The sequence below is a fragment of the Taudactylus pleione genome, unplaced genomic scaffold (assembly GCF_031769625.1).
Source record: "Taudactylus pleione unplaced genomic scaffold, aTauple2 ptg000408l, whole genome shotgun sequence".
In the NCBI taxonomy this organism is placed as follows: Eukaryota; Metazoa; Chordata; class Amphibia; order Anura; family Myobatrachidae; genus Taudactylus; species Taudactylus pleione.
In genome coordinates this window covers 3597975-3606595 of record NW_028284810.1, presented here as the reverse complement: position 1 = coordinate 3606595, position 8621 = coordinate 3597975, and positions in this window count along the sequence as shown.

Sequence of the window (8621 nt, the reverse complement as noted above, 5' to 3'; positions counted from 1 at the left end):
CTTATATTGGTTGGTTTGCACTACCTTATTTTTTGTCTTTTATTTGTATTTGTTCATTTGGCAATGACACAGACACCTCCTAGTCAGGAGTACTGCAAACCTACCTCTGTACATATTTCTGATTATTATTTTGAATATTTTATGGGTTTGGTACTTATTGACCTAATTATTTACTGTTGCCATTACTGTTAAGTATCAAAACCCCTTACCCCTAATTTCAGAGCTGTTTCATAGAGTTAAGCAGTCAAAATTCATCACCAAATTAGACCTTTGTGGAGCTTATAATTTAATTAGGATCAAAGCTGGAGATGAATGGAAGATGGCCTTCAACACTCGTGATGGGTATTATGAATATCTGGTGATGCCATTCAAGGTATGTAATGCACCAGCAGTCTTCCAAAGAGTCATGAATGTCATTTTCCAAGATGTCTTGCACAAATATGCTGTAGTTTATCTGGATGACATCTTGATACTTTCTAAAGATTTGACAAGTCATCGAAAACATGTTTGGGAGGTCCTGTCTTGGTTCTGAGAAAACCAGCTGTTCTGCAAACTAGAGAAGTGTTTGAGCAGGAAGAGATACCATTTTCCTGGGATATATCATGTCAGGGTCCAGTCTTCATATGGATCTGGAGATGCTCGCTGCCATTGTTAATTGGCCTCGACCATCTGGGTTGAAGGCAATTCAGCACTTCCTGTGATTCTGCAATTTTTACAGGCAGTTCATTAGGAACTATTCATCAATTGTAGCTCCCATCATGACACTTTCCAGGAAGGGTTAGGATATGAAGAATTGGCCACTTGAAGCTGAAGAGGCATTTTCTCACTTAAAGCAATGTTTTATATCTGCACCTATTCTGAGACAACCTAACTCCAATTTTACCTTTTATTCTAGAGATGGATGGTTCTACCATCAGGGTAGGTGCAGTTTTGTCACAAAAAGATTCTGCCGGGAAGTGGTACTCGGTTCCAGAAAAAAACTACATGGTTTGGGACAAGGAGATCTTAGCAATTAAGTTGGCCTTGGAGGAGTGGCACCACCTGCTGGAGGGATCCAAATTTTCATTACTGTCCTCACCATCCATATAAACCTTCAGTATCTCCAGACGGCTCACTGCCTAAATTACCAGGCCAGGTGGTCGTCGTTCTTTGATCAATTTGATCTTTTCATCACCTATCGATCAAATGACAAAAATATTATGGCTGATGCATTGTCCCGTGCATTCAGTACTTCTGAGGAGGAGAACCCTAGCAAGAACAAGTCCATTATTGATCCAGCCTGCTTCTTTGCCATGATCAGCAGAGTAAGGGTTCTGTTTAGGAAATCATTCATATTACTCAAGCGGGGTCATGTATCCCATTTCACTGGTCACGCCGGTTCAAGAAAATTTTTGACTTGATTCTTAGACTGTACTGGTGGCCATCTGTTAGGAGGTATGTCAAGGATTTTGTAGATGTCTGTTCCATCTGCGCTCAACATAAAACCCATCCTCAAGTTTCTTATGGATCTTTACACCCATATCCATGCCAAGTTGACCATGGACTCATATTTCTATGGACTTCATTACAGAATTGCCTTTATGTCAGGGATTCAATACCATCTGGTTGGTGGTAGACAAGTTTTCAAAGGATGCTCATTTTGTTCTTTTGAAAGGCCTTCCTTCAACCCCAAAGTTGGCAGGCACTTTCATTATAAAACTTTTTAGGCTGCAGTGATTTTCCAAGGAAATCATTTTAGACTGAGAAGTACAGTTTGCATCCAAGTTTTGGAGAACACTCTGTAAGTGTTTTAATATCCATCTGACATTTTCTTCTGCATATCACACCCAGAGTAATGGACAAAAAGAACATGTAAATCAAGATTTTGAGAAATTTATCAGACTTTATGTCTCAGCTAATCAAGACGACTGGATCTCTCAGTTACCATGGGCAGAATTCACCCATAATAAACTTTTTCATGAAGCATCTGGATTTTCTCCCTTTTTCATTCAGAATGGGTTCAATCCTGTCTTGCCAGACTTACCCTTTTGCCAGTCAGTTCCCTTTCCAGCAGTTTGTGCTACCACTGGGCGGTTTGTCAAAATTTGGAGAGAGGTGAAAAGAAATCTGTGCAAAGCCTCTTCAAGGTACAATTTATTTGCTGACAGTTCCTTTACTGAGACCTGGTGACAAAGTGTGGTTTTCAACAAACACATATGACTGAAGGTTTCCACTATGAAAGATTAATTGGTCTCTTCCAGATTCTTCAGTGATCAATGCAGTGACATTTTGTCTAAAGCTTCCAGACATGCTCAAAATTCCTAATGTGTTTCATGCCTCCCTCTGCACTACCAGTGGATCACCAGGAGGAATATGAGGTGAAGCAGATCTTGGACTTTACAATTTCAAGAGGTTCTGTTGAATTTCTGGTAGACTCGAATGGGTATGGTCCCGAGGAGCGCTGTTGAGTGAAGGCTTCGGATGTTCATGCTGCTCAGCTTCAGAAGTTCCACCAAAAATTTCCTGACAAGCCATTTGTGGGGTGTTCAGTGCCCACCTTTAGAGAAGGGGTTATGTCACAGCATGTTGGACACTGACAGTTACTTACCAAGTCCAGCGCCACTGGGGACCTGGCCATTGGTGGGCATTGGGCATGCATTCTCCAGTGCCTCTGACAGCCTCTGATCCTGGCCCTCCTCTTCCTCTTCCTTTGGCTGGTCTGGAACACAGGTGGCCAGGGCTCCCATAGGGACACACCTGCCGTCCTGTGTAAAATTCAAGGGGTAGGCATGCCAAATGTGACATCACGTTTTCTGTGAATCTTGAGTATACAGGCTATATAAGGGGGTTCCTGAGCACAGCCCATTGCCAGAGTATAGTCTTCCAACCATACTCTAGTTATCCTTACTGCTTGTTCCTGACCTTGGCTTTGTTTGTGACCTGATTCCTTCTCAACCCTGGTAATGTGCTTGATATTCCAGTTTTTATCTTGGCTATTCACTGTGACCTGTTTATTTCTGATCCTTGGTACTGTCTTGTCCATTTGGTTTCATTGTATGCCGCTTTATTCCAGAATACACCAGCACCTGTATTAGGCAACCTGCATGTCGGATGCAAGTCCAAACCTCCTTGCGGGTGTCCCTGATGAATATCACTTACATGTTAGACTCCGCACCTCAGTACTGGGTCTTGCCAATCCTGAAATATAAGCTAGCATCCATTATCCATCTGTGGATTGTGTCACCATGTGTAAGTCTCCATCTGTGTTGTCTGTAGAGCAAAATATTTTGTATTTAAACAATGGTTACTGTTCAAACAAGTACTGATGATGAATTGAAGTACTGATGATGCAAGTACCAGATGTCCACCCTCTACATTTTAGATTAAGCAGATAAATAAGAAAGTAAATATTTTCTGCTTAATAACCATAATTAAGGAAATACTTCCCCCTGCAGGTATGTAGATTAGGGAACCAATGTGTGTATTCTATAGCTTTTACTCATTAACTGTTGAAGCCACCCCCACTGCACCGCCCCTAACAATTTCCTCTCAAGGGAATAAAAAGTTAGTAAATACATGGTAGCTCTTGTGCCTGAAGCCAAACTGATGACTTCTTGTCTCCATGTTCTTTAGTTTGTGAGTCTGAAGAACATGGATTCCCCAGGAATCATGGAAGCAGATATCTGTGAATGGCATTGAAGCTGACCTTAGCTAAGTGTATCTTTTAATAAACTTTCTCTGCTTATTATCTTATAAGCTTATACTATCTTTACCTAAACATGTGTTATTGTCATTGATATATTTCCCACAAGGAACATATTGTTGTTCCAAATTCAAAAATTGAGAAGTTGGTTTTTAGGGTTTTTAATTGTCTTGGATACAAAAACTGCAACCTTGTAACAGTTTGAGTGTCACAAAAGTATGTCACAAGTTAGGATTTAGTACATGATAACTTATAGAAAACCACAGTGTAAATGCCTGAAGTCAGTAGTATGAGAATGTAGTTCCAGCATTTGGCTGACAATAATGTATAGATAATTGCTTATAATAGTTGAGCAACTGATAGAAGAAAGCAAACTAAAATCAGTACAAGTAAAGTGATGATCAGCAAAGTAGGAGTTGCTTATGTCAAGCTTGGAGACTGGTAAGTGGCAGCCTGTTGTAGAGCTGTGCAGAATAACTGAACTTCATAACTATATGAATGGAACAGATGGTAATGCAGCAGAGATTGGGGCATAAGATGACAAGCAGCAATCAGAATAGCCAGGATCACAGGTTGGAGCACTGTGAAAAGTGGCCTAGGATTGCCTCATAACCATGCTTTTTGAAAATGGCATGGCAATGCCCCTACATCTCTTGACAGTGGTGATGCATAGCATTTCCATAAGGTACTCAACAGGGCATGAGTAAGTATACACCTCCCCCTCTGCATCAGAGCCCATCTGACCTCTCAGTGAGTCTGGCCACAAGCAAAGGATTAGTCCTGGTAGCAAACAGTATAGTTGGGGAACCAAGCAGGCATAAATAATGCAAAACTGTGGTCACAAGTATGAGTCAGAAATAAGGCAGCAAACAGGTTACTAACTAGCACAATGAGTGGAACAGGGACAGCAAAGGAACTGCTAGTGTAAAAATGTTATAAGAGTCAAGTTGTTTCTGAAACAAGAGGCAATTTAAAGCAACTGGGACTAATAAGCATCAGTTGAAGGTCAGGCCCCAGATCACATAGAGAACATGTGACTGCAACTAACTTAGAATAACAGGCAGACATGCCAGCACAAATAGCAGCAGCAATAAGTGACAATACAGTATACCTGCACATTTATGCTGTCACCTGCTGATCCTTACAACTTCTATCACTACATTACTCGCAGTGGAAATGCACACAAATGGTGTTTGTTAACAACTCCCCAACAGTTCAATCTAGATACCACTCGCTTAGTGTGTCCATCACATATCTTGGTAGGAAAATTGCTGCCCAATCCATACATTGTGCTATAGTTCACTTTGTTTGTAAATATTTTCTAGTACTATATTATTGTATTATTATTTGTTTTTGTCACATTGTATCTCGGTCCCTTTATTCACCTCACACATTACCTGGAGTTCAACCCTCACTGTAATCCTCAACACATCCTAAAGAACATGGACAAGAGATACAAGACCAATCTGTCTGACCTAAAATATCTAATGGTAGAGAAACTCCACATGAATCCACTATCATTCCACTTAAGCTCCAAGGAAACCACAAGCTAAGTACTACTGTATTATCTTTTTAATTTTTACAGTACAGTACTTCATATTGAACACTCTGGCACACCCCATAAAGGGACCTACACTTTATGTGCAAATCAAGAGTAATATCCCCCCAAAATCAAACTCTTTTTAAAATGACCTATAAATATCTACACATCCTGAACCTTAACATACTATGTATCTTTTTGAATGTTATTTGTATGACTTTAGAAAAAAGAAATGTACACTTCTGGCTTAGTTATTTAAATTGATAGTTTCAGACTGACACTCCAGTAATTCTGGTAATGGCAGGCAATTTCAGGGAATGACATGAGATGTTACACGACTTGTTGTCTTGGCATTATGTGCAAACTCATATGTACAAGTATATTTTTGGAGTACCTACTTGTTATCATTGGTCATTATTTAGGTATATACTTGAGGTTAACAATTTTACAAGTATACAAAGATTAATATAAATTCCCTTAAAGGCAATATGCTTGCAAAACCATTTCCGAGTATACTCAAGGGTCTCCTTAAAGCACAAATACCACTGGAAAAAAAGAGAACTATCAAGGGAAAACCTCAAATAGAAATGAGGAAAAAAAGATGACACAGGAAGACGCTGCTTCCTTTGTCTAATAGACTTTTTATATTGTTATCTTATTTTTATATTTTAATTTCACATCCACTCACATTTATGTCTTATTAATATTTAATGCCCAGGTACTATCTTGCATAATAATAAATCAACTTATATTGTTTGCAGATTTTGCACAATTAGAGCCAACATAAAAAGCCCAAACCGAAGCATTGTTATACTACTCTCATTTTAGAACTAGAAATTATAGTGTGTTAAATATTGTATTAATGGTAAATAGATTATGTTATTAATGCTAGAAAAGCAGAAACGATTAGGTCATGCAAATTCAAGACTCTTACTTTTAATTGCATTTTAATATGAGCAACTATTGCTAATGCTAATAGACTCAGAGCTGTTATGCTGCTTGCAGTATATACAGAGTTTACAACGGAACACTCAGTTACATGGTATTGCCAAGCATAATATATATTTGCTGCTTAAATTTAGTTTTTCTTCACATATAAAACAGGTTATAATATAAGTATTATTGCTTTGTAAAATCCCTAGTCTCTATTATTTACTAACAGGCTTTGCTTCTTACTGTACTTTTGTTTTCTAAGGAGACGATGAATTATGTTTATGGAGGTGAAACTTTATGCAATATGCAAATTATTTTGGAATTGATTTACACAATGACTTCCTACTGACCAATGATATGAGGGATCCTGCTGTTATGGAGATCCATCCTACTAAACATTTGTAATACCATTGTAACATTAGAACACAGCATACATGTGGAACTGTACCCAACATTAGGGGCATATAGTATTCTTTTCGCATGCCCCAATTCACAGCACAGCTCCTTCACATGCCCCTATTTTGTACAACATTTTCTTGTAATCCCCCAGTATACATTTTACATGCACACAGTATACATTTCAACTCCATAATATGTCCTCAGTATACAGCTTACATGACCCCAGTACACAGTGCAGTTCCATAACATGTACCAGTATACAGTACAACTCCATAACATACAGCCACTGTACAGCACACCTATATAATATACCCCCAGTATATAGTCCAGCACCATCACTTACCTCATTATAAAGCACAACTCCATAATATTACCCACATGGCAGAGCACAACTACATTGCATGTCTGGTGTCCCAAATTTACAGTACAGCTCTAACACATGCCCCTGACAGGTGTTTCCAGCTGAATATGCAGTAGGAGCTTTAAATTAAATTCTTAATGCCAACAAGGCACAAAATAGCAAAGTACAATGTATTGTACAATACAAGACAGTTGGGACTTTATTTACCACAACAAAATCACCCACATAAAGGTGTATTTGAAGTGGACAATTGTTTGGATCCTTTTGATAGAACAAGAATAAGGAGCAAGAAAGGGCATCCATCTATGGTAATGCAACATATGAATAAACACTTGGTGATGAATACATTTTTAGAGACATTTACATTTGATTAGAGTAGAGTGCCATGATTAAGTTTAATATGTGAGTTTTGTGGCCAGCAATTTATCTGCTTTATTTTCTCTAGAATAGTTTTTATTTTTCATATATGGTATGGATCTCTCTTGCTGAGCACTGTTGAGAGAGTTTAGTTGTTTTCTATGTAAAATTATTAACTAATAAGTTTTTCAGAGGGAAATTCTTTGTTGTGTTTCTATGTATTTTACAGACAAAGTAGGAAATTCAAAGCCTGAAGCTTTTAAGCAAAATGGCAAATTAAGAAACTATTATTCATCTTCATTCTTGGAGCACCATCCATCCTAAAATCAGACAATAGGAGAGAGTTTGCAAATAGCATTTACAACTTTGCCTAAAAGCATTTAGGCATTGCGCATAATTCAGTTAAATGTGAAGCTTTTCTGTTCTTTGCTGATGCAGAGTTAGACTTCTGACAATCTTTGCAAAATACATAAAATAGCTCTCCAGACTGTATGTCCAGGAAACAGGTCACATATGCACCCATGCAGATTTGTATTGATCTAACTCGTATGCACACTTGTGAACAAAGAATCATGATAGGGGGCTTGTAAAGTTGGCATACTAACATAATACAATTACAGAATGGGCCTTTTTGCATAAATACAGTTGTTGTCTAGCAAAGAGATGCATAATCAACTCTCAAACCATATTTGGGCAGGTGCAAATACACAATTTTGATTACTGCCTCTAGTCTTGAAAACCATTTTTGATTGGCTGATTGTGAATGTAGCACTTACACTGATATATGCTCTTTACCACCTGTAAATATTATGTTTTGTATGTCCTTTAGGCCTAGAAATCTTCACTGTGTTTTGGTTATGGCAACAATACCCTCAAATGTCTTGGTTGTGAATTTATTGAAAAAATTATTAAAACATCTAAAATCATGTAATTTGGTCCTGGTTTTGTTCCTAGAGTATTATTAACATCAATAATATTAATTTAAAATCATATTGTTATCACCAATATTGGCCAAAGCATGCAGCAAGCTGGTTGGCTAGACTAAGCGGCACAAACACATGGCAGTTTAAACAATATGCACAACTATGAAACATAATAGCACAGCAGTAGCAGACAGTATGGCAGTTTAATAAACTATAGGATACTATAGAATGTTTTAATTATTCAAGAACTAATAGCCTAAAAGTAAACTCCTAGTAGAAAATATAATATATTACCAACATACTTCTCCAAACAGCAAATCACAGGCTTCAGGCAAGTACAGGTGATAGAAGGTGGAGAAATATTTAGTGGAAGGTAAAGCTTTGAGAAAAGTACATTGGAGACATATAAAAAAATAAATAAATAAA